Source organism: Canis lupus, chromosome 23, assembly GCF_003254725.2.
Source record: "Canis lupus dingo isolate Sandy chromosome 23, ASM325472v2, whole genome shotgun sequence".
NCBI classification, from domain to species: domain Eukaryota; kingdom Metazoa; phylum Chordata; class Mammalia; order Carnivora; family Canidae; genus Canis; species Canis lupus.
In genome coordinates, this window is record NC_064265.1 from 30,210,011 (window position 1) to 30,237,147 (window position 27,137).

At 38.2% G+C, this 27,137-nt stretch overlaps 1 protein-coding gene and 1 long non-coding RNA gene across 33 annotated transcripts in view; one reads left to right on the plus strand and one right to left on the minus strand.

Moving 5' to 3' along the window:
- LOC112661227 (uncharacterized) overlaps positions 1-13,273 on the minus strand; it is a 40,813-nt gene extending 27,540 nt beyond the window's left edge. The window contains exons 1-2 of one of the 2 annotated variants that reach the window (XR_003137520.3): positions 13,208-13,273; positions 11,364-11,484 (exon numbers count right to left, since the gene is read on the minus strand). This is a non-coding gene — a long non-coding RNA (uncharacterized LOC112661227). Of the gene's footprint in view, positions 1-11,363; positions 11,485-11,886; positions 11,950-13,207 lie in introns of those variants that run through there. The other variant, XR_003137521.3, reaches the window with a different exon arrangement.
- Positions 1-27,137, plus strand: part of TMEM108 (transmembrane protein 108) — a 343,659-nt gene that overhangs the window by 184,451 nt on the left and 132,071 nt on the right. The window lies entirely within an intron of this gene.

Consider the following 27,137-nt stretch of genomic DNA (forward strand, 5'->3'; position numbering starts at 1 on the left):
GTAAAAACTAAAGGGATTTTCCTCAAACCTTAACTGGAATGCTGCAGAAATCAACTTTGTCTTAACAGTTTCACTGTTTGCAGGCTTGCCTAAGACACAAGCAGCCCAGGGTAGGCAGATTTCAGCTAGTTAGGAGGTGGGTGGTGGTGGCCCCTAATAAACCACCCTGGTTTCTAGATAGCTGGCTGGAGAAGCCCACATTTGTAGAATGGAGAAGTCAAGCACTGGGGCAGTAGGTCAATTAGTCTGCCTTCAGAGAAATGGTTTTCACAAATTCATAAAAATGAGAGGTTGTTACAGCATTTGTTTATTTTCAAGAGAATTGGATATTCAGTAAAACCCAAGTTAATTTAATCTCTGGCACACATACACACTCAGTAGCTGGTATATGTCATTCCTCAGCCAGTTATTAAGCTACACTTGGATTAAAGTTGTCCACAAACAATGTTTCTTTCAGTGTCAGAAACAGACTTGAGAACTACAGGAGTAATGTAAACTTACTGTTACTTTATGTAACATAGCAAATTGATGTTTTTAATTTGGGGGAAAAAGCCTGCTAGAGTGTCCTGGTTGTTTTGTTGCATAGCAAACCACCCCCAAATTTTGTAGACTGAAGCAACAACAATCACTTACACTGTTCATGCACCTGCCATTTGGGTAGGGGTTGGCGGAGATTCCACAATGGGCTGGAGGCTGGACCAGCCTGGGGCCCACCCAACATCTTTTTTCCCTGAGACCTTTTCACATGACAAAGTGGGGGCTTCTTCACAGTGTAGAGGCTTCGGGGTAGTCAGACTTACTACATGGCACTCACAGCTGTGAGGCCAGGGCAAAACCTACAAGGCCTGTTATGATTTAGGCTGGGAAGCCCAAGAGCAATACTTCAGTCACACTGTATTGGCCAAAGGAGTCATTAAGACCATTCCTTATTCAAGAGGAGAGGTATTGGACTCTAACTCTCAAAGGGAAGAATAGTAAGAATTTGTAGTCCTCTTTAGTCTACTACAAAATTTGTTTTAAAAAAACAAACAAGCAGTTACTTACTAATGAACATGAGTGAGTTTATAAATTGTCTTTATCATCAGAGAGGCTATTCCCTCTTGAGTGCCAACTGTGTCACAGACATCTGCTTATTGGTTTACCTTTATCATCTCATTCATTCCAGAGGCAAATGCTTCAAGATGAAGAAGTATTAACTGATGAGTAAGTTAAGGACTGCCCTAGGTTGATGGAGTCAGAATTCACACTCAGGTCTCTCTGACTTCTTTGTTCATGCCCATTGTTTTCATCTTGCCTGGTGCCTTCACTATGTGCAGAAAAAAATCATTGTGGCCCTTCTGTTCTGTGGCTAGGTAGGGGTGGTTCTATGATTGATAAAGTTTGCATCCTAGTAGTGATGTCAAGTGAAGTCAAAAAAAAAGGAAAAAAGATCCAGGCTGTCTCTGGATTACTGCATCACAATCAACAGTCACTGGGGTTTCTGTGTGTCTGATAGGGGCTAAGGGATGCAGTCTTTGGCAGGCAGGGAAATTGAGGTTTTAATATTTTACTTTTATTGCAACTGACTGTGTTTAATTTGTTTTATTTCTTGGGCTCCATTCCACAGTACAGTACTGAGTATTTCATTCTGCCAGCTTTAGCCCTTTGGGAAAATTTAACACATTTTACATATGATACTTTGGAACAACTGAAAGCTTGAGGATGAGGGGGGTGGAGGTGAGAACCTTTACAGTTCTGTAAAAAAACAAATGCTGCATTCATTTGTCATTTTTACACTAAAAGATATGAAACTAGTGCTAAGAATACCTGGGTTTTTGATCTGTAGACCTGGGTTCAAATCCTGGCACTACCACGTAATAAGTGGCTTATGTTAGGTAAATTACTTTATTACCTCCATGCATCTCATATGTAAAATGCAATATGACCACCCACTACATAAGATTGTGTTGAGTGAGATAATAGCACATAGAAGACCTACAATAAATGTCAGTTTTCTTACTGGGCCTTAATTCTCAGAATTTCAGAGCAAGTAGGACATTAATTATCATTGATCCCATTCTACAGAGGAAGGAGTTAACATGATAAAGACTGCTTTTCCCAAGCCATATCACAGTTTTTTAATAAAAAGAAGTAATAATGGAAGATAAGAAGCATCATCACAAACTTTTAAGAACATGACATTGTGGGGAGGTACTAAGTTCTGAGTTAGCAGATTTGATCTCTCCCTAGGTGCTATGTACTGTGCTACTTTATTAAGAAGACTAAACTAATTATGAGCTATGAAAATAAATTTTTATATGTCAATATCTATTCAAGTCAAAATTGTTTGGATACTTAGAGTTAAGGAGTGATTATATTTAGTAATTAAGCGTTGCTCTGTACTCAGGCATTTATATTTCTTAAGTCATGCTCTGTATTATTATTGATGCATCTTGCTTGCTGTTGCATGCTCTGCATATACTGGACTAATTGCAGTTGGTTCATGTATTCTGTCTTCATGGTTTGTTTCTCCTGATAAGTAAGAGGATTTTTTTCCGCTGACTCCAGAAACTTAGGCTCTTTTAGATGTTACAGGCAATCATAAACATATTGCATTATGAATGCATATGAAATCAAGGATCTTCATCTCCTCCCCACCGTTGAAGGTATCTTCCCTTGTGTTGTTCGTAACATCCACACCATTGAAGGCGTCTTACACTGCTTGTTCATAACATCCAATAAGAGTAACAGTGTGGCAGCCATAATTAAGGGCTTTGTTTTGGATTAAGACTGGTTGGGTTCAAATCCTGGCTTACCAAAAATTCTTTTCCAAATGACGTTCACTCTTTCCCATACGAAACATACCAACTGAGTGTGCCTTCACTGCCAGTAGCTGTTGGATTGTCTATCCATCACCTCTTGCAAATCTGTCACTCTTGAGGCTACTAAAGACTGTGCTCTTAAGGAAATACAAGAGCATGTCCTATTTAGTAGCTAAGAGCAATTTATCAATCTGCATTTCTCTCATGCTATCACCAGTGGCTATAATAACGGTAATGACACATTTGGTCTTCAGTCAGTGTTATGGAAATAGAGGAATCTGTTTTGTCAAAACTGCATTTCTGTATTTTAGGCTTGATTATTCTTATTGGTTTTTATCAATGTTTCTTAAACCTGAATTTACAGTAGAATCACCTGGGAAGCTTTTAACAAATCCCGGTGGCCAATCCCTACTTTTTATCAATTAAATCAGAATCTTTAGGGGAGGGAATGGAGAGTATGGTGATTGGGCATCAGATGATTATAATATGCAACCAGGGTTGAGAATCACTGGCTTAGAGCAATGCTTTTAAACTTAGTCATGCAACAGCATCAGCTGAAAACTTGTTTAAACATGGATTGCTGAGCTCTACCCCCAGAGTTTCTGATTCAGCAGATATGGGGTGGGGACAGTAATTTGCGTTTCTAAATTTTCAGTGATGCCAAAAGTTTGGTCCTGGGACCACACTTTGAAAATCACTGTCTTAGATTTATGAAAAGCTATCTTGGAGCAGAAGGAAGCTTTTCAGCTTCCCTGTTATCACTTGAGCTGCCTAGCGGTGAAATGGATCTTGGAACAAAACAGGGTGAGCTAGGAAGAAAGAGTAAGAGAGATGTCAGGGAGAGAACTAGCAGAATCACAGTGTTGTAGGATTAGGAAGTGTTAAAATCTGAAGTTTCATATTACTCTTCAGGATATACTGGAAGTTAGTGATGTAGAAAAAAATGTTAGGGTTTGAAGCCAACGGCCAAGAAAGAATTCTTGAGATGTCTTTGGCGAAGGAGGTTAGAGATAAGTAAGTCTCTAAGGAATTTTGGAAGCACGGTTTCCAGGACCTTCAGGGGCTAGCTATTGTTGGGAAAAGATCACTGATTGCCATCTAATAAAACCTTAGTCATGAGACCCTTCAGGTATATGTTGATTGATTATATGCTTAGATGATGATTGCCAACATGTATCTTGAGGGGGTTTAGAGATAAAGGAAATTTCTAAAGGAATTTTTATATGGTAAAGTAGACTTCCAGGATCCTGGGGATCAGGCTAAGATTGCCTTTTGCCCTTGCAAATTCTTAACATCGAGCCAGTTGAGTTTCTAGGGGAATGTCACTCTTTTGCAAGGACTCATCAATCGGCTGTAAGTAGTAAGAAAACTTAATAATTTTTCTTCTGCCTTTGTTTCCCACATCAGTTTTTACTCTGTTTTAAAAGAACAAGAGCACAAGGAATGGACTAGCTAGGATTAGAAATAAAGCAAAGGAAAAACATAAGAGTAGCCCTTAGCTCTGATTGTTCACTACAGTGGGTCCATTTTAGAACTTGATTTTATAAGACTATTTCTTCCTTACTTCATGATGGATAATGCGTTTGCAAATCAAGAATTTGAAGTTGATTTTTTTTTCATTATGAAAAAATTTGCAAATGTTCTCTAGGGAGAATTGATTTCTTTGGTTCTGAAGGAAAAGTCATTCACACAGAAAAATTGAGGAAGTAACACTTTCAAATGTGACATTAACCCAGGAAGTTAGACATATTGGGTCCTTAAAGGTGTCATATTGATTTAATGTCTTTTACATTTTAAGTTGTGATTTTTTTAATTTGTATAAGTCAACAAAGTGTCTTATGCAGATTAAACAAACTTTAATAAGACCTTCTCATTGTAAGCAATTCCAGTGAAGACTGAGAAATAAAATATTTTAAAGACAATTTTATGACTTTTCAGTACTTTATCTTTTTTTTTTTTTTTTTTTGAGCATTTTCTATTACAAGGTTGGCAAAAATGTAGTTGAGGGAAATCAGGCTCACACTTAGGACAACTGCTGACTTATGCAAATTTAAATGTTAACTCTTCATGAGTAAATTCAACTTTCTATGTGAAAGTACTTTTGCGAAAGCATATGGTGGGAGAGAGCATAGAATTTGGATTTAAAGGATGTACTTTGAGCTCTCACTTCTCATACTAATTATGGGATTTTGCATCAAGTACTTAACCTTCCAGAGCCACTTCATTTTCCTTAACTACAATACACAGATTATAAAAATAAATACCTTGATGATTATTGCGAGAGCTAAATGAGAAGGGTATAAAAATTTCATAAATGCAAAATTTCTAAGCGTGGGTTGCCATGTTAATACTGTCCTTAAATAGTTTGTTTCTTTTGTTGTTATATTGTGCCATTGCCTAGAAAATCCTGTTAAAAAATTTAAAAAGGAATGTGAAAGGCAGTCTAGCATGCCCTCACCTAGGTTACAACTCAGTGGAATTTTCATTAATGTACTTAAGCTTCATTTGTGGGTACTGTTTTAACAGAGAGTTTTCTTCCCTTTTTTAAATGATTTTATTTATTCATGAGAAACACAGAGAGGCAGAGACATAGGCAGAGGGAGAAGCAAGCTTCCCATGGGGAGCCTGATTGCAGAACTTGATCCCAGGACCCTGGGCCACACAGGAGTCCCAATAGAGTGTTTTCTAGCTTAGCAGGATCTGGCAAAATTCTGAAAGATTGTTCTGCATAAGAGAAGTTTGAGCAGAATTTTTAAAATAAAGAAACAGGATTTTTTTTCAGCAACCTCATGTTTGCTTTATAAAAAATCTAATCTGAAAATTTTCTTAAATGTGTAACCATTGCCTTTATAAATGTGATGGACGCTAGAGACTCTCAGGCTAGAATCTAAAAAGCTCCCAAAACCTAAGACACGTTGCTCTTGCAGTGTTGTCTTTCATATCTCCCCCTCCTTTTTACCTCCCCTTCCTTTTCTTTGGGTATTTCCATCACTAGACTCTCTCTTCTCTTTGCTCTTGTCCCTCAGAAGTGTTTGAGCCTTTCTTCTCAAGAGAATATATCTTTTATCTGCTGCAGGCATCCTTACAGCTCCTCATAAAGTGAATTACCTTGCCTTTGCTCTGACTGTACCACAGTATTGCTCAGGGTACCTTGTGAGCTGTGGCCAGTCTTACTACTCATTTGCTTCGTGAGCATCTTTATCAGTTATCCTATCTATGAAACTATGACTGCCGTAACAAGTTACCACAAACTTGGTGGCTTAAAACAACAGATTTTTTTCTCTCTCTCTCTCTCATAATTCTGGAGGCCAGAAGTTTGAAATCTAGGTGTCAGCAGGGTCGTATTTCCTCGAAAGGCACCAAGGGAAAACACTTCCTTGATTCTTCCATTCTGGTAGCTCCAAGATGTTCTTTGGTTTATGTCTATATCACTCCAAACTGCTTCTGTCTTAATGTGGCCTTCCCAGAGGAAGGTCCTTAAAAGGACACTTGTCAGTGGATTCAGGGCCCACCTGGATAATCAGCATGATCTCTTCTCAAGATCCTTGACTTAATTATATCTGCAATGACTCTTTTTTCCAAATAAGGTCATATTCACAGGTTTCACAGTTAAGATGTCAACATAACTTTTGAGAGACCATCATTCAACTGACTATAGCATAATATTGCTATACTTCATAGAGTTGTTGATTTAAGTATATGGAGCACTTAACACATTGCCCAGTTCAAAACAGGTACTCAGTAGATGGTGGTTGTGGGTCCAGGAGTAAGAAGAGTATAAGTAAATGAACTGAGTTGATACAGCTTTTTGGAGAAGTTTTACTATAAGGGCGAGAGAGTACTGTAACTGTAATAGATATAGGGCTGAGTGTTTGAAACACACACACACAGTGATTTGAGCTGGTATAAAAGCTCCCAGGACAGTTTTGCATGGGCCAAGCACTATAGGGCTCTGAACTTCAGAGGACACGAAGTGCAAATTAATGGTGAGCCCTCAGGGCAGGAATAGCTCTAGATGTGACTCACATGTCCATATGTAGTTGGTGCATAGGGTATGCTTCTGGCCTTGCCAGTAAATGCTAGTGTTGGGTATATAATTGTGCTGTGTTTGATTAGAAGAGGCAGAAATGGAATTCCTGTGTCCTCTCTTCACTGAGTCTATTTAACACTGAGTATAAGTGCTTTAATGATTTCCCTGAGATGTTCTTTCAAAAGTCAAACAACTGTCTCCCCACAGGACAGATCTCAGGCTATGTGCAAGCTGCTGTGAGGCTTGCTAATTATAGGAGAACATTGGGAGAGAGTACCAGAGCCCTCTGAGATAAAAAAAAAGATGCTACAGTTTACTTAGAAATTCCTTGGTTAGCTAAAGAAATGAGAATATGCCCACTTTCCCCTAAAGACCGAGAAGCAAGGGTCCAGGAGTGACCTAGATAAAATAAAGGACCATACCCTGAGTACCTGTTAGGTCATCCTTGGCATCCCAGGTTACAGCAAGAGAGGAATAAAAAGGGGGAGGATCTGAAGCTCCAGTGTGGGGCGTTTGAGGTGGGGTAATAATTATTAAGATTCCAACTCTGACCTGGAGGTCATTATTGAAGCATGGCCAGCTCCCCAAGGTTGGCAAGTGCCAGCTTAAATGGAAGTTTGAGTGGCTGGGCAGCTTTCTTATCTGTTACACATGCAGTCACATCTAAGCAGTTTACCATGGCTTAGAAGAAGCCCTGAAGGTGGAAAATGAAGCTCAGATAAAAGAGTCACATTAAAAAAAAAAAAAAAAAAAAAAAAAAAAAAAAAAAAAAAGAGTCACATTATTTCATTGATATCTTATTGTTATTTTGACCTCTGTTAAATGCAAAATAATTGAGCTAAAAAATAAAACCTATTCTTAAATAGCTTAGATACAAAAATTCCATAGGGGGAAAAATGTCCTATATTTCACTCAAAAAGTTGATCTAATACTGTCAGGACATTCATTTTTTTTCTTTCAGTAGTGTCTCAAGTTGGGCTCTTTAGAAGCAGACCTGGAGCCCTTAGACAAGGAGTACTTAAACAAGAAGTTTACCCTTTGATACTATGAGAAAAGGTTGGGTAAATATCAAATGATTTTCATTTTCTTTAAAATAAAACAACAAAATGGGGAGAGGGAGAATGGAGGAGGCATCATATAAGCAATTGCTAAATCTTGAAAGGGATTAGAAGTCAGGATATTTCCATTTGCTTCCTTTCTTTTTATCCAGGACAGGATTTTTATTCTTTAAAGTATATGGAAAAATCCTAAAATCATATGCTTTAAGAACTGAAAGCAAGTTCCTTTAGCAATTGCCACTCCATTTAACAGATGAGGAAACTGGTGCTATCCTAAGATGATAACTTGTCCAAGATCTAAACCTAATTGATGTGAGGGCAGAGGCTTTAACATGACCCCACAGACTCCTGGTGCAGTGCCCATTCAGGATCTCCTTATTGCCTTCTACCCCTGCACTCCAATCACACTAATTTTCTTTTCCTTCCTCAAGTATTCCAACTTACTCCTTGCTTGGGGCCTTTGATGGGCCATTGCCCCTCACCTGTCATGACTGGCTCCTTGCTGCTCAGACTTCCTCCGAGTGGCTTCCCCACAAACCTGGCTCTCCCCATTACATTACCCTTGTTTAAGTTCCGCATAGCAATGGAGTTGGCCGATGGGATTTTTTGCACTTTATTTTTCATTGTTTACATTTCCATTTGGAATATCCACTAAGAGCCAACATAGAAGAGTGCCCAGCACATGGAAGATCCTCAGCAAACATGGCATTAGAATAGAATGGACTGAACAGAGGAACAATGGGTAGGTTTTGTGGGTGGTTTATATTGTCAAGTGCAACTCCACATAGATCGAAATTGTGGTCTAGATCAACACTGTTCCATAGACAATACAAGCCCAGTTTTAGATTTTTCTAGTATATTTTTCCATATTAGAAAAAGTAAAATGGAGTTGGTGAAATTAATTTCAATAATACACTTTATTTAACTCCATATATCTAAAACATTTTCATTTCAACATGTCAGTATAAAAAATTATTAATGAAATATTTGCTTTCTTCTTTTTTCATACCAGGTCTTTGAAATCCTGTGTATAATTTGCACTTATAGCACATCTCAATTTGGACACTACATTTTGTTAGAAGTACTGGATTTTCATTTATATTTCATAAAATTTACTCTTGAAAAAAATAGATTCACATACTTAAATTTTTTCTAATTGTATTATTTGTCAATTTTTACATTTAAATTAGTTAAAATTAAATTTTAAAATTCAGTTCCTCAGTTATACTAGCAACATTTCAAGTGGTCAATACCACAAATGCTAGTAACTGTAGAGGTCTGTATTCGTTGCACCAAACTACTAGTTTTAAAGCTGCTTAGCCCTTCTCGCCCTGCATTGCCCTGTGGTACAGAGTCTGATATGTGGGGCCCACTGAGGCAGAACATCGGGGCCTTGTGCCAGGATAAAGGACAGCCTCTAGACCACCAGTTTCTTGATTATCATGTTAAGAAATAAGACTTGCTGAATCCTTTTAAGACTTTGAAAGTAAAGTTGTTTTATATCTGATTTATTCTAGAGGGGCAAAGTCGGGATTCTCCCAGCGCCCACAGAGAATGAATAGTCCAGGGTTGAACACAGCACAGTGCACACATGTGTACCTCTCTCAAAGCACAGGGAGAATCACATAGAGCAGAGGGTGGGACTCCAGAGCAGCCCTACTCAGGTGGTTGCTGTTAAGTGAGCTGCATGTTGTACATATGCCCCATGGAGGCATCATGTTGTACATATGCCCCATGAAGGCATCCTGGTCTGTACAGGAAGGCTTTTTTTCTCATTCTCTGCAAGCCCCTGAAATAAGGGGTGTCACTCATTAGAATAGTGTTTTAAGATTCCCTACCTCTTCTGTGTGCCTTCACATTCTGACCTCTGCTTTAATCCTAGCCTGGCAGCACTGCATCTTCCTTAGTTACAAGGAAGTTTAATGATGCAGGGGGTAGAGATGTTATTTCTCACAGTCTTTCTATACTTGTCTGGGAGGCCTGGATATTGTGCTATAAACTGATTCCAGCAGCAACCCCAAAGGAAACTACTTCATGGTGCATGGATCCTTTGGGAGAAGAACAAGGGTCAGTGTTATATGCTGAAACATCAGATGTTACAGGCTTTGGTCATGGCTGTAAGTTAATTACCAAATGACAGTTTTTCTCTGCTAAGAACATTGGCAGAGTAACTCTAATTGAGATATTCCAGGGTACAGATTGCCAGATAGCCAGGGTGTCTGGTCAGTAGACAAAAACTAAAGTTTGATGGGGAAATGATCTTAAATCCTCAAATCAAAAACTGTTTGCTGATAGAAATCTTCCCAAATGAACAAGTTATCATGAAAGGAATCCTTAGGATACTTTCCTACTTTAATTCCTTCTGTGCAGTCTTTGGGTGGCATTAGACCATCTGGTACCCTTCTGTCTTCATTTTCTTTCAAGTCATTTCTATAAAGAACCTACTATGTGCCAGGAGTTATGCTAGGCACAAGAAATGAAAGGACATGAACCCTTCCCTCCAAGAGCTCCCAGACTAGTAGAGAGAAAGGCTTCACACAGAAAGTGGAGTACAAATATGATTAATGTGATCCTTTATCAGACAGAGTGTCTGCTGCATGTCTGGCTCTGTGAAAAATTCTGATACAGAGATAAAAGGCATAATCTCTATTCTCCAGAAGCTTATAATACAATCAAAATAATACAGAAGATATAAAGAAGATAATGCATTATAAGATATAGTAAGAAGCCATAGGTCAAGTCATGTTCTTTAATCTAGCTTAACTAGTAATAAAGATGACTTTTGATCCAACTTCTGACTCCTCTATATATGTTTTAATTGGTTCCAGACATGGAGAGAGGTAATGATTAGTCTCCATAACCAGCACTACCATCAAAGGAGATGATAAAAACAAGCCTTTTTTATTTCATAAAGTGTTTTCCTATCTCAAATGCCTTTCATCATCCTGGCAGCCCTGTTGCCATGAAGGAAATGGAAACCCAAGGAAGCCAAGTGTTGTACTCAAGATCCTACAAGGAATTTGGATCCAACTCTACTTACTTCAAGTATGCCTCATCTTGTTTTAACAGCTTTGATGGTTGGGGTTTTGTTTTGTTTTGTTTTTGCTTTGTTTTTCTTTTTGTCCACCAACACCCATTTCTGGGTCTGCTTAAAGAAATAAATAGGAGCAGGATAGAAGTTTTGGCTCCCAAGTTAGATATTGGCTGGGTAATATTGGGGTAAAGAAATGTTGCAACCCATTGAGGTAATGGGCCATTCCTTTTATAAGCTGAGTCTGTAGTTCATTTAGCCTCATTATTTCTTAGTTAGCAAGCTCTGGTTATGCCATCCTTATGGCTTTATTTTTAGAAGTCTTAGATTATTATAGCAACTGTGAAAAAAATGGGGAAAGAAATCTGGCTCCCAGTATACATCCCGTTTGTTTCTTGAATTAAATTTGCCATCATCTACCCCTCAGAGGATGTTGCACTCACCCCTGCTACTGATTGAAAGCTGCTACCATCACATGGTTGCTGACGAGGTTGTCAGTTGATAGAGATGTATCAGGGTGCCTCCAGTCCTCCTCCTCATCCAGTTGTTTATTCTGGGTAACAGCTGAATGTGGGAGAGTAGAGGTAGAAAAGACTAGATATGTAGCATGCATAACTGTGACATCTCATTCACAGTGTCAAGTGAAACATTAACAATTTGTGTTGATTCTGATCTAGTCATGGCACTTATGCCTCATTCAAGCTAATGTGACAAGAAGAAGAAACATTAGGGACAGACCCATTGTGCCTCGAAGAATGACAAGGAACTCAGGAAGTAAATAGACATGGCAAACTATTGGGCTGCATTAGAGCAGCAAAAGGGCAGGGATGGTAGCCTTTAAACTATTCTGCTTTTGCTGTGGTTAATTATAGAAAAGCTTTGACAGAGTTTTAGAGAAAAAACTAGAGTAGGAAATACTCTCAGCATGAAAGATATGAGCTGAAGTTTTACTTCCTGGGTCCTTACCAAGCCATTCAACCCCACATGTCCTGCTGCTGTCCCTGAGGGTCTCACCTATTCCCTCCTCCCCTACCCCCACCTTGGATTCTGCCTTTGTTTCTCTGCCTGACACTCCATTTCCTTGGACATTAGAACCCTGCCATAAATTCATCTTTGGATTGCCTACTAAGATCCTGTCAGCGTTTTCCCCTAAGGAACTGAATTCGATTTTCCATAAATCCTCAGACCTGAGGGCCTTGCCTCAACAGACTGATCATCCAGAGCTGCTATAGGGAAGCTGACTTGGCCTTAAGTTTTGAGTATTGGTTAAACTCCACAACTGAGCTTTTATCACCTGTCCAGACTAAGGCAGATACTACACATCCCATTGGATTTCCCAAACTCAGCAACATTGTCTGTAGCTGATTTGTCTCCAGCTCCTCCACCAGCCCAGTGTTTGCTCTTCTTTCACATGATCACAGATTCTTTGCCAAGGGGCTATCATGCCTTACTGCCAAACTCATCCAACATAGCTTATTTTCCTTCAGTATTTACAGTATTTCAAGAGAAAAATTGCAAGAAATGGTTATGGGACTGGTGAAGAAATCTTTTGCTCTTTATTTTGTTTCCTCAGAAGGATATAATCCAGTGGAAGAGTCCAGCATGGAAGAAATAAAAGTATTTTGAATAAGCTTAAGGTCCCAGAGTAACACAGAAATTAAGAATACAGATAAAGGAATACAAGGAATTAGAAAAGGGATCTTAGTTGAATCTGGAAGTATTATGTAAAATGAAATGAGATCAGGATGGTAGAAAGAAAATGGAAAAAAAAGAAAAAAATGGAAAACAGAAAATTAGAGTTGAGAAGATGAAGAATTTTTTAAGTGTCTCCTAATTCTATAATTAGAGATCATAATAATGTGGACAGTTTTATTATATTTCCTATTCAATAAAGTTTCCATAATAGAATAAAAGTCCCCACAAGCTCAGCATATGGTAGTCTGAAAATTCCAGTGGTTTAGCATTTGATGATTTGATAAATTTTGTAAAATCCTATTTTTTCAACCACTGAGGCCATGTGCTAACTGCACAAGTGGACATTTCAGGTAAATTTTGACAGGAGGTTTGGGGCAGTGAGTATATCAGAAACCAAAGATGTCTTAAATGGAAGAGGAAGAAGATGAAAAGCCTAAAATGAATCAAATGACCACCAGGCTACTGGTTGAATAAAAAAGTTTGCTAAATTTGCTGATTCTGAAAGTCAAAACACTATAGTACAATGGATCTATCCATTAATACTGAATTATTTATATCCAAAAAAAAAGCAAGGTTAATGGTGCAGCCAGACCTTAGTAAAGAGTTTTCGAGTTCATCAAGGAATCCTACAATAATGACATCAACTGTTGGATCTTTGTTGTTGCCATGGTTACTTCAGTGCAACTAGGATAATCCTGGTCATCTTTACCCCATAACTGATGAAATTTCAGAGGTCCGTTCATTTGATTAGGAATACAATTGTAGGAAACACCATCATTTTGAATTAAGTTTTGTAGTGAATAAATTTTCTTCACATTAAGGAGTAAAGAGCTTTAAAATTCTTTGAATAATATAATTTAAGTGACTATCATGAGTACAGTAGAAAACATTTTAATAAGGAAATTTTATTTATAAAAATATAGTAGTTACATGTATTTTTTTCCAGCTTTATTGAGATATAATTGACAGTATACCATTGTATAATTTTAAGGTGTACAATATATTTATTTCACATATTTATATATTGCAAAATGATTGCCACATAGTTAGCTAACACTTGTATCACATCACATAATTAACATTTATTTTTTGTTGTGAGACTATTTAATATCTACTTTCTCTGGAGGGAGAGAAACAAGATGGTAGAATAGTGGGGGTTCTCATTTCATCTGGTCCCCTAAATTTAGCTACATACCTATCAAACTTTCCTGAACAGCTGTGAATTCAACCTGACATGTAAAGAAAGAATGGCTGGAACTTTACAAATAGAAAAATGGCCACGGGATCCCTGGGTGGGGCAGCGGTTTAGCGCCTGCCTTTGGCCCAGGGCGCGATCCTGGAGACCCGGGATCGAATCCCATGTCGGGCTCCCGGTGCATGGAGCCTGCTTCTCCCTCTGCCTATGTCTCTGCCTCTCTCTCTCTCTCTCTCTGTGACTATCATAAAAAAAAAAAAAAAGAAAAAAATGGCCACATTTTGCAAGGTAGGAGTGTGGAGAAGAGAAACAGGGGTTATATCGGAAGATAAATAGCAGAGGGGGAGGGAGCTTTTGTAAGAAAGTGATATAGCGCTGGAGCTCCAAATCAGGACCTTTAGAAATCTGCTCTTGTGAGAGACTTCCCTGCTTGAAAGGTGCTCAGTAGTGAAGTGGGGCAGAATCATAAGTGGAACAGTGGGGTCTCGATATTCCCGGAGGCACAGAAAGAACAGGGGCACCTGAGCTGACAGAGTTCCCAAACATTGGAATAGAGAACCAGGTTTAGGTCCGAGAGCCTGGGAGAAGGTTCAGCTTGTTGTGCCATACACGAGCTGTATGTGTAGAAAAAGTTTGTGTGTGTGTGTGTGTGTGTGTGTGTGTAATTGAATAGTGAAAGGAAGCCAAAAATGAATTATATGTAATTGTAAAATATGAAAGTGTCCCCCTTGCCTGCCCCTAGGGAGGGTCTGAATGGACAGGCACCACAGAAGTCTGTAGAGTTTGGCACAATACTACCATCATTCACCTACAGGGCTGAAGATCAGGGACAGCCATTTTTTTTTCCCTTTCACCATCAAAAGAGGCACAGAAAGCCTGCTGGGAACAAAAGCCTCACACAAACAGCTTGTACTGAGCCCTGGATGCGACTCCACCCAGGCACCACAAACACCTGAGAATTAATGTAGCAAGCCTTTCCCGCAGAAGACCAGCTAGAAAAACACATGAACAGCAAGTTTATTGACCAAATAGGACTAGAAAACTCCAGGACTGCGGGACAATAGTATATAGAACCCAAGGTTTTTCTCTTAGGATTCATTTATCTTTCAGGTTAAATTTTTCCAATATTTTTTCTTTTTTTTTTTTATCATCTCAACTAGTTTATTTTATCAACTCTTCATTTTTAAATCTTTTTTAGCTTTCATATTTTACAATTACATGTAATTTATTTTTGGCTTTCTTTCACTATTATATTTTTGTATATACATAAGTTTTGCTTTTTTTAAATAATTTTGGAATTTAGTATCTTCTAACACAGAGACCAAAATACGCTCAGAACCAAGTGGGTCACCCTGTTTTGTCCGCTCTGTGAGATTATATTCTGTACCCTGTCCTTCCCCCTGCCATTTTTTTTTCTTTTTTTGTTTTTCTTTGTCTTTTTGGTTTTATGGTTTTTTATGGTTCCTGACCTCTTCAGAATTGTCTAGTGTATATATTGGTTGGGACATAGTTGATATTTTTGGCTGCTCACTTGTACAGCCATTCTGCACTTGATAAAATGACTAGAAAGATGAATTCACCACAAAAGAAAGAACCAGAGATAATGGCAGATCTTCCTGCCACAGATCTAATGGATATGGATTTGAATAAAATGTTGGAGATGAAATTTAGGAATTACAATTATAAAGTTACTAGTTGGGCTTAAAAAAAGCACAAAAGACTCTAGAGAATCTCTTAGTGCAGAAATGAGATCTCATCGGGCTGAAATTAAAAAGACTCTGAGGGGATCCCTGGGTGGCTCAGCAGTTTGACGCCTGCCTTTGGCCCAGGGCGCGTTCCTGGAGTCCCGGGATCGAGTCCCACGTCAGGCTCTCTGCGTGGAGCCTGCTTCTCCCTCTGCCTGTGTCTCTGCCTCTCTCTCTCTCTCTCTGTCTATCATAAATAAATAAATAAATCTTAAAAAAAAAAAAAGACTCTGAGATGCAGTCTAAACTAGATGCTCTGACAGCTAGGGTAAATGAGGCAGAAGAGAGAATAAGTGACATAGAAAAAAAGTTGATGGAAAGGAAGGAAGCTGAGGAAAAGAGAGTAAAACTATTAAGCCCATGAAGAGAGGCTCCAAGAAATAAATGATAGCTTGAAAAAAAAATAACATCTGTATTATTGGAATTCCTGGGGGGCGTGGAGAGAGAAGAGGGGACCAGAAGGTATATTTGAGCAAATCATATCTAAGAACTTCCCTGATCTGGGGAAGGAAACAGGCATTCATATCCAAGAGATAGAGAAGACCCCTCCCAAAATCAACAAAAGCAGATCTACACCCGGACATATAACAGTGAAGCTTGCAAATTTCAGAGATAGAAAATCCTGAAAGCAGCGTGAGACAAGAGATTCCTAACATACAGTGGGAGAAATAGTAGATTAACAGCAGACTCATCCACAGGGACCTGGCAGGCCAGAAAGGGCTGGCAGGATATATTCAGGGTACTAAATGAGAAAAATATGCAGCCAAGAATACTTTATCCAGCAAGGCTGTCAATCATTATGGAAGGAAAGATAAAGAGCTTCCAGGACAGACAGAAACTAAAAGAATATGTGACCACCAAGCCAGTCCTGCAAGAAATATTAAGGGGAATCTTGTACGCAAAGAAGGAGCCCAAAGAAAGAGAAACCATCTGGGATCCCTGGGTGGCGCAGAGGTTTAGCGCCTGCCTTTGGCCCAGGGCGTGATCCTGGAGACCCGGGATTGAGTCCCACATCGGGCTCCTGGTGCATGGAGCCTGCTTCTCCCTCTGCCTGTGTCTCTGCCTCTCTCTCTCTCACTGTGTGCCCATCATAAATAAATAAATAAAAATTAAAAAAAGAAAAAGAAAGAGAAACAATCTGCAGAAACAAGGACTGTACAGGTAATACAATGGCACTAAATTCATATCTTTCAGTAGTTATTCTGAATGTGAATGGACTAAATGCTCCAATCAAAAGACACAGAGTTTCAGACTGGATTAAAAAAGCAAAAAAAAAAAAAAAGCAAGACCCATGCATATGCTGTCAACAAGAGACTCATTTTAGACCTAAAGCCACCTTCAGACTGGAAATGAGGGGGTGGAGAGCCATTTGCCATGCAAATGAACCTCAAAAGAAAGCTGGGGTAGTAATCTTCATATCAGACAAATTAGATTTTAAACCAAAGACCATACCAAGAGATGAAGAGGGAACTATATCATGCTTAAAGGGTCTATCCAACAAGAAGATTTAGCAGTTATAAATCTTTATGCTCCTGATGTGGGAGCAGCCAATTATATCAACCAATTAATAACCAAAGTAAAGAAATACATAGATAATGATACATTAATAGTAGACTTTAGCACTCCATTCTCAGCAAGGGACAGATCATCTAAGCAGAAGATCAGCAAGGGGAAAAGGGCTTTGAATGACACACCGGACGAAATAGACCTAACATTCCATCCTAATGCAACAGGATGCACACTCTTCTCAACTGCACGTGGAACTTTCTCCAGAATTGACCACATACTGGGTCACAAATCGGGTCTCAGCCAATACCAGAAGATTGGGATTATTCCCTGCGTATTTTCAGACCACAGTGCTTTGAAACTAGAATTCAGTCACAAGAAGAAATTTGAAAGGAACTCAAACACTTGGAGGTTAAAAGGCATCCCACTAAAAAATGAATGGGTCAACCAGAAAATAAGATCATTAAAAAGATTCGTGCAAACTAATGAAGATGAAAGCACAACTGTTCAGAACCTTTGGAATGCAGCAAAGGAGTCCTAAGAGGGAAGTGTTTGGCAATACAAGCCTCTCTCAAAAAATTAGAAAGATCTCAAATACACAAGCTAACCTTACACCTAAGGGAGCTGGGGAAGAAAAGAAAATAAAACGTAAACCAAGCAGGAGAGGAAAAACAATAAAGGTTAGAGCAGAACTCAATGAAAAAGAGACCGGAAGAAGTAGAATGGTTCACTGAAACTAGGAGCTGGCTCTTTGGAAGAATTAATAAGATCAATAAGCTCCTAGCCAGACTTATTAAAAAGAAAAAAGACATGAATTAATAAAATCATGAATGAAAGAGATCACAACCAACACCAAGGAAATAGAAACATTTTTAAGAATGTATTATAAACAACTATGTGCCAACAAATTAGGCAATCTGGAAGAAATGAATGCATTCCTGGAAGCCTATAAATTACCAAAGCTGAAACAGGAAGAAATAGGGCAGCCCAGGGTGGCTCAGTGGTTTAGTGCCACCTTCGGCCCAGGACATGATCCTGGAGACCCGGGATCGAGTCCCACATCAGGCTCCCTGCGTGGAGGCTGCTTTTCCCTCTGCCTGTGTCTCTGTGTGTCTCTTATGAATAAATGGATAAAATCTTTAAAAAAAAAAAAAGGAAGAAATAGAAAACCCAAACTGACCCATAACCAGCAAGGAAATTGAAGAAGTAATCAAAAACCACCCAACAAAACAATAGTCCAGGACCAGATGACTTCCCAGGGGAATTATACCAAGCATTTAAATAAGAAGAAAAAATGCCTATTCTAATGAAGGTGTTTCAAAAGATAGAAATGGAAAGAAAATTTCCAAACTCTAAGGCTGGCATTACCTTGATCCCAAAAACCGAAGACCCCATCAAAAAAAGAGAATTACAGAACAATATCCCTGATGAACATGGCTGTCAAAACACTCACCATGATACTAGCCAACCCGATCAACAGTACATTAAAAGGATTGTTCACCACAACCAAGTGGAATTTATTCCTGGGATGCAAGAGTGATTCAGCATTTGTAAATCAGTCAATGTAATAGATCACATTAATAAAAGAAAAGACAAGAACCATATGATCCTCTTAGTTGATACAGAAAAGGCATTTTCTTGATTAAATACAGCATCCTTTCTTGATTAAAACTCTTCAAAGTATAGGGATACAGGGAAGATAACTGTAATATCATAATAGCCATTTGCGAAAAGTCCACAGCAAATATGATTCTCAATGGGGAAAAACTGAGAGCTTTTCCCCTAAAAGGTCAGGAACAAGACTGGGATGCCCACTCTCACCACAGTTGTTCAACATAGTACTAGAAGTCCTAGTCTCACCAATCAGATAACAAAAAGAAATCAAAGGCATTCAGTTTGTTAAAGAAGAAGTCAAACTCTCACCTTGCAGATGACATGACATTTTATGTGGAAAACCCAAAAGACTCCAACCCAAAACTCCTAGAGCTCATACAGCAATTAAGCAACATGGTAGGATATGAAATCAATGCACAGAAATCAGTTGCATTTCTATACACTAACAGTGAGACTGAAGAAAGAGAAATTAAGGATTGATCCCATTTATAATTGTACCAAAAATCATAAGATACCTAGGAACAAACCTAAGCAAAGAGGCAAAGGATCTATATTCAGAAAACTACAGAACACTTATAAAACAAATAGAAGACATAAAGAGATGGAAAAACATTCCATGCTCATGTATTAGAAGAATAAATATTGTGAAATGTCTATGCTGCCCAGAGCAATCTACACATTCAATGCAATCCCTATCAAAATACCATGGACATTTTTCAGAGTTGGAACAAATAATCCTCAGATTTCTATGGAACCAGAAAAGACCCTGAATAGTCACAGGAATGTTGAAAAGAAAACCAAAGCTAGGGGCATCATAATGCCCAACTTCAAGATATATGACAAAGCTATGATTATCAAGGCAGCATGGTACTGGCACAAAAACAGACACACAGATCAATGGAACAGAATAGAGAACCTAGAAAATGGACGTTCAACTCTATGGTCAACTAGTATTCAACAAAACAGGAAAGAACATCCAGTGGAACAAAGATAGTCTCTTCAACAAATGGTGTTTGGAAAATTGGACAGACACATGCAGAAGAATGAAACTGGACCATTTTCGTATACCATACACAAATATAAGCTCAAAATGGATTGAAAGACCTAAATATGACACAGTAATCCATCAAAATCATAGAGGAGAATGCAAGCAGCAACCTTTGTGACTTTGGCTACAGCAACCTCTTGCAAGACACATCTCTAAAGGCAAGGGAAACAAAAGCAAAAATGAACCATTGGGACTTCATCAAGATAAAAAGCTTCTGCTCAGAAAAGGAAACAGTCAACAAAACTAATGGGAAAAAGTATTTGCAAATGACATATCAGATAAAGGGCCAGTATCCAAGGTCTGTAAAGAACTTATCAAACTCAACACCCCAAACCCAAACAATCCAGTCAAGAAATGGACAGAAGATATGAACAGACATTTCTCCAAAGAAGACCTACAAACGGCAAACAGGCACATGAAAAAATGTTCCACAGATAGTTTTCTGTTATGGAGTTCTGTTATTATCATTACCACATCTATTGACGTGAGTGCCCTTGAAATAAATGAGTGACCATTTAGAGTTTTGATAGACTCATAGGACTAAATATTGCTGTTCACAGATTTTAAATTTTTTTTTTATTTTTTATTTATGATAGGCACACAGTGAGAGAGAGAGAGGCAGAGACACAGGCAGAGGGAGAAGCAGGCTCCATGCACCGGGAGCCCGACGTGGGATTCGATCCCGGGTCTCCAGGATCGCGCCCTGGGCCAAAGGCAGGCGCTAAACCGCTGCGCCACCCAGGGATCCCTGTTCACAGATTTTAAAAAGATGAAAGTAAAACATGACTCATTCCAAGTCCCTTCTATGGTAGAGCTGTATAGATCTGGATATGTGAGATACTGAAAACAGGACTACCGTTTAAGGTTATTCAGATTGTGAACTGCAGATAGAAGGGACACCATTCCGATTATAGACTGTGTTGATGGTGTCCTCCTAAGGTTATGTTGGTATTCTGTAGTGAACCTGAATGAAAATTTTAGTGTGGAATCATTAGGACAGCACTGTTTTTTTTTTTTTTAATTTTTTTTTATTTATGATAGTCACACAGAGAGAGAGAGAGAGAGAGAGGCAGAGACATAGGCAGAGGGAGAAGCAGGCTCCATGCACCGGGAGCCCAATGTGGGATTCGATCCCGGGTCTCCAGGATCGCGCCCTGGGCCAAAGGCAGGCGCTAAACCGCTGTGCCACCCAGGGTTCCCAGGACAACACTTTTAAACATAGTTTATGATGCTGTAATTGTAAATTCACATTGAGATCCAAAAGATAACTTTCCTTTTATATTTTTTGATACAAGTTTTGATCAATTTTTCTTTTTTCTTTTTTTTTTTTAAGATTTTATTTATTCATGAGGGACAGAGAGAGAGGCAGAGATGCAGGCAGAGGGAGAAACAGGCTCCATGCAGGAAGCCTGATGCGGGACTCAATCCCAAGACTCTGGGATCACACCCTGAGCCAAAGGCAGATGCCCAACTGCTGAACCAGCCAGGCATCCCTCAGTTTTTCTTAATATTATATTTAAGGAAGTCTTACTTCATAAGCAAATATTTCATGTTCCTATGGGTAAGTGGAAAGTAAAAGAAGAGAGTTGAGCATATAATGAAAGGTAAAGAAACAAAATGGAAGGCTGAATAAGCTATGACATTTTGAGAACTAAATGAGTAGATGAGGAGACCTCTCTAAGTTTGTGATTGCTCGTCTATAAAATGAGGAGCTTGGGTTAGGAGGTCTCTGACATTCATCCTTGTGTACAGTGTTCAAAAATATATAGAATATAGACCAATCTATTGCAGGAGTTGCTGTTTTACCCAAGAAATTGCCCATAAAACAAGAAGAGTAGTTTTGTGGCAGAAACATTTTTCTGGGAGTCAGAAAAGCTAGATTTTAATGCTGAATCTACTGCTATATTTCTATCAATTGTTTCACCTATCAGAACCTCATTTTATCCATTTCTGAGTCTCAGTTTATTCACCTGTAAAAAGAACATTAAAATAAGACATGGTCTATAAACTTATCCCTATTCTTGATATTCTAGAATTAAGAATGGATGGATGTTTTTGCCCTAAAACAAAAACATCCTGAGTGTCATTGTCTCTCAACACTGGAGTGAGCTAACCTGGGAAAAACTTAGCAAAGAAGGAACATAAGGGCACGAGATGGTCTTTTCAGTTACTCCATCCTATGTGTCACTACTTCAAAAATGTATTAAATTCTTTAGCTATGATCAAATTAATACAGAAAACTGAAATGCATACCACCATTCTGATAGGTTTTTTGAATTCTAAATCTATAGAAAGATTTCTTTTGCCAGTGATTAGTTCCACCTGGTTTCATTGTTAACCAAGTTTTTCTAGGTTGTCTTCAAAAATGTATTCTGTATGCTTGAAATTTGCTAAGAGAAAAGAACTTAAATGTTCCCACCACACACAAAAAAAGTAAATGTGAAGTTATGGATAGGTTAGTTATGGGGTGCTGGGTGGCTCAGTCAATTAAGCATATGTCTATGGCTCAGGTCATGATCTCTGGTCCTGGGATCAAGTCCTACATTGGGCTCCATGCTCAGCGGCATCTGCTTTTCCCTCTCCCTCTCCCTCTCCCTCTGCTCATTCTCTCTCTCTCTCTCTCTCTCTCTCTCTCTCTCTCAAATAAATAAAATCCTTTTTCAAAAAAAGAATAGATTAATTTGCTTGATTGTGGTAATTATATTGCTACCTATGTATATTAAAATATCATCATGTATGTCTTAAATATATGCAGTTTTTGTCCATTATACCTCAATAAAGCTGAGGAAAGGGGACAAAAAAGCATGTTCTGAATATCTCCTGTGCACTGTTAGAGTCGTCATAAGCATTAACAAAAATACAAGAAAAAATAGGCCTGATCTCACAGAGCTTCTGGGTAATTCCAATAGGTATGGGAAGTAGATAATTGGAAAGGTAATTTTAAAAACTAAATTGTAAACCTAGATAAATTGTAAACTTTATGTAAACCATACCTGAGAGTCCTAAACATGTCATGTGAAGGAACATGAGTCATATTCCCATTAAAGAACACATAAAAGATACTCATTAAATATTTGTAGGCTGAATGAATGTGCCTAGAAAAAAATCCACCTGCAACAAAGGCAGCCAATGAACAAAGCTACTAGTCACTGTTATGGGTATTAGTGAGAAAAAAAAAAAAAAAGTAACACTAGCCCCCTTGAGAATTTCTAACCATATCCCCTGCTTCTTGCATTTTGGATTTTGAATCCATATTATATATGTTGTATAGGTAACTCTAAGAGGAGATATAAATAAAAACGTTTCTGGTAGGTAACAAACACCTTCTGGGGGCCAGCCAAAAATGGAAATTCTCCTGTTAGGAAAGCTTCCTCAACCAAGGGGGCTCAGGATACCTTGAGATATTACTTTCAGTCAAATATGAGATTTCAATAAGAGATTACCAAACGGATAAGGAAACAAACTGATAGCAAGAGTCAGCAAAAGTAAGAGGAGAGAAAGGAAAGAAAAGAGGGAGAATAGGGAGAGAGATTTAGATTGCTGGGAACTTTAGATATTGAAATTATTAAATACTAATTATGAACTGTGGTATTCTTGTTATCTATCAATGTTTAATAAATTATCCCAGAATTAAGTAACATAAAACAACCAGTTGTTATGCTCATGGAGTTTGTGGATCAGGAGCTCTGGGTTTGGCAAATGGTCTTCTTTGCTCCATATTGCCTGAGTCTACAACTGGATGGCTGAAAGGCTGGAGCAACTCAACAGCTGACTGTTGCAATATTCTGAAGGTTCATTCACTCATATTTCTGGTGGTTTATGCTAGCTGTGATTGAGGCCTTAGCTGGGGTTAACAGTTGGAACATCCAAATGTGGCTTCTCCATGTGGCCTGGACTCCCTCACAGCATTGTGGCTGGTTGCCAGTACGTCTGTGGAGAAGGCAGAAACTATATCACCTTTTCTGACCTAGCCTCAGAGTCATGCAGCATGACTCCCCAAACATTCTATTCAAAAAAGAAATCAATTCCACAGGCCTGGCCAGGTTTTGGAGAAAGGAAAAGAGACTTCACTTCTTGATAAGGGTTATTGTCAAGGTTCTGAGAGGGAGTTTGAAACCAGAAATATTGTTGTAGCCATCTTAGGAAAAGACAGTCTGTTGCAATAGGTAAAAATATTTGAACAAATAAAAAATAGAAATGGAGTAAAGGAATCTTGAGATAATAGACTATTAAAATTCATGAGTTAGATTTGAAAAAAAGGACTAGCTAGATTTATAGCACTAAAGGTATGATTATTAGAATTTGAAACTCAGTGGATGAATTAAATAGCAGATCATATATCTTTTTAAAATAATTAAGGTATTAGACCTTAAGAAATTACCTGGAAATATTATGGAGAAATAGAAGGTAAAAAGGGTGAGTGATTGAGATAAGATAATATGAGAAGGCCTAATGTATGTGTAATTGGGGATCTAAGAAAAAAAGGATAGACAAAATAAGGGAGAAGAAATATTTGAAGATGTAATAATGCAGAATATTTGCTAAGACATATGAAAGATATGAATGCTCAGATCCTGGCAATACTGTGAGTCTCAAGAAAAAATAAAAGAACTTCATACCTGAATAAATAATGAAATTACAAAAAATAATAATAATAATGAAATTACAGATAAAAAGCAGCCAGTGGAAGAAGTTACTTAGAAAGGAATAGCATCCAGAAAACTATGAAATAATATCTTTAAAATGCTGATAGTTGATTCTGTCACCTTAGAATTACGGATCTAATAAAACTATCTTTAAGGCACGAGTGCAAAATAACACTCAAAAAATTGTTTTAAATAGAACATTTCACAAATGGACCCACTTTTACAAAACTTCTGAAAGATGTACTTCAGGAAGAAAATTCTTCTCAGAGGGAAAGTTATCAAAGAAATTAGTAATTTTCTATATTAAACAATATAATATCTAATTATAGGGTTAAAAAACTAAAATATACTGGACGGTAGTAGCATATAAATTGGAGGGGTTGAACAGAATCAAACTTTTAAATTATTATGGTGCTTGAGAAGATGGAAAATAACCATCAAGTAGTCATGACAAAATTTTAAAGGAACCGCTAAAAAAATAGAAATATATTCCAAACAAGTAGAGCAAGAAAAAAAAAAAAAACTTGAAATAAGGAAAAAATACAGTTCAAAGGAATGCAATAAAGAAGGAGAAATAGGCATAAAATTAGACAAATAGAACAAGATAGAAGTAAATCTAAATATCATTAAGCACAATAAATATCAGTGGGATGAACTAACCAGTCAAGTACTTCACAGCTTACTTTAAAAGGTTACTATATGCTTAATGTAAAAGTCAGAAAAGGATAATATGAGGAAGGAAAATTATGAGTCATGCTTGCCCAAGAAAATAATTGTGGTCATGGCTTGGTAAGAGGAATCATGGCAATCATCAAACCTGCAAAGGACACAATGTCTCTACCCATCACTGATTTCTGAATGCCTGCAAGGATACCTTGTACGGAGGTCTTTGTTGATATTAACCCATTTGAGGATGTCTGTTAATATTCATGACCTGAAGCTGCTGCATAGCACCTGTGTTATATAACAGCACCTTTTTTATGACCTAATATGTCACAGTCTCATGAGTAATGAGAGTGCTTGTGGGAGTTATTGAAGGTCTGATTGTAGACTTTTAACCAATCCACAATTTGCAGGAGATGAGGTGCCATTGTAAAGAATTAATCAAAGTGATCTGTCTCTGTTGCTACGGACAGATTATATTCTTATTTTGTCTCTGAAAGTTTATGACTAGTCTCTGAGTAGTTGCAAATGTTTTATTAATAAGCCTTAGAAAAGAAATTTATTTTCACATGAGTTAAGCATTTTTCATATCCAGAAATTTTCAACAATCAGACCTGACCTCATAAAACTTGACCCTCCCAAAACAAAAGTTAGAAGCTTATGTTTGCTTCTCATCTTTTCCTTGTCTCTGAGAACTGTTACTGAGTAAAGGGAAAATGGGATGAAAATCCTTCATCTCATTAGATTTAGGTTTAGGATTACAATTAGGTTGTATATCTGGGCAGAGTAGATGTTCCCTAGATGTAAACTTTGGCTGGTTCTTGATAGTGAGGAAGACAAGTGCAGAGACTTTTCTTCCAGGCAGTGGTATGCTTGAGTGCAAAGCACTGAGTTATACCTTTTGGGAAGAAATCAGAGGCTCAGACATTTTTTTTTTTTTTTACTAGAGGAAAGGCTCTAGCAGGGGCTGCTTCATGCATTTCCCTCTGGGACCTTGGTAGGACAGGGCTCATATGCCCCTGAGTCCCATGGCAAAAATACCATTCATACTCCACCCCTGTTTCCAGCAAGCTTCGAGAAGAACATTTTGTGAAGTCAGGAGAGTACAGTAGGTAGGCCTCCAGAGCCTGGTTTGGAAGTGTGTTTGGTGGGCCCTGGCCAAAAGTTGCTGGCACCTGGATCCTGCCTGCTACTTCTCAGTATAAATGGATAAGGCCAGAGTTGATAGAAGTCCAGAGCAGTTCCTCAGGTATTCGTGCATTGCTTCTTTGTCTCTGAGACAGCTGCTGCCATCTCACCTACCAATCCCTGCAACCCAAGGGCAAAGGTGCAACCCTAGCACCCCAAAGAGCACTCTGCCCCCTCTAGCATCACTGCTGCTCCTCTTCCATCTTCTTCCGAACCTCTCCCTCTGCAGTACCTGTTCTCAAGACTTTGGGGAGAGCAAAGTGAGCTCCTCCTCTAGAGTAGGAAGGGAAAAGGGTCAGGGGCCAGGAAGAGAGAGAGAGAGAGAGAGAGAGAGAGAGAGAGAGAGAGATGGAGAGAGCAGGGGTTATAAAACATCTTTTCATTCTGTGAACACAGGACCAAGCATTGTGCAGTGATTTTTTTTTTTTTATTGAGGAAGGATAGAGGGTTTTTTTTTTAATCTTAAAGTAACATCTATTTAAGAAAAAAAAGATGATATCATTTAAGCCTCTAGGACTAAATTTGGAGTTTACAGAGCAGTTTCAGGATTAGCTGATTGTTAGTACAGTTGAGAAAGCACTAAGACACACCCTTTTTGTGCCAACAGACCTGTAGACATGTCTGGAAATCGAGATTTTAACTTTTCTATTGTCTTTCAAATTACAAGTAAACATGAAATAATTACTAATTGTTATGTTTTCAGAGTCCTTCTGCCTTTTTAGATTGCAAGTGCCACAGATGCTGGTGGTTAGAAGCAAAGATTGCATTTTTACAAAAGAATTATCTTGAGATTTTTCTAGCAAACATTATATTCTATACATCAACCTGTTACCCATGTTTAGCATGACAAGAGGAGGTGAGGAACAAAACCAAACTCTAATATTATACTAAATTAATTTGACCTTTAATATTGCTGC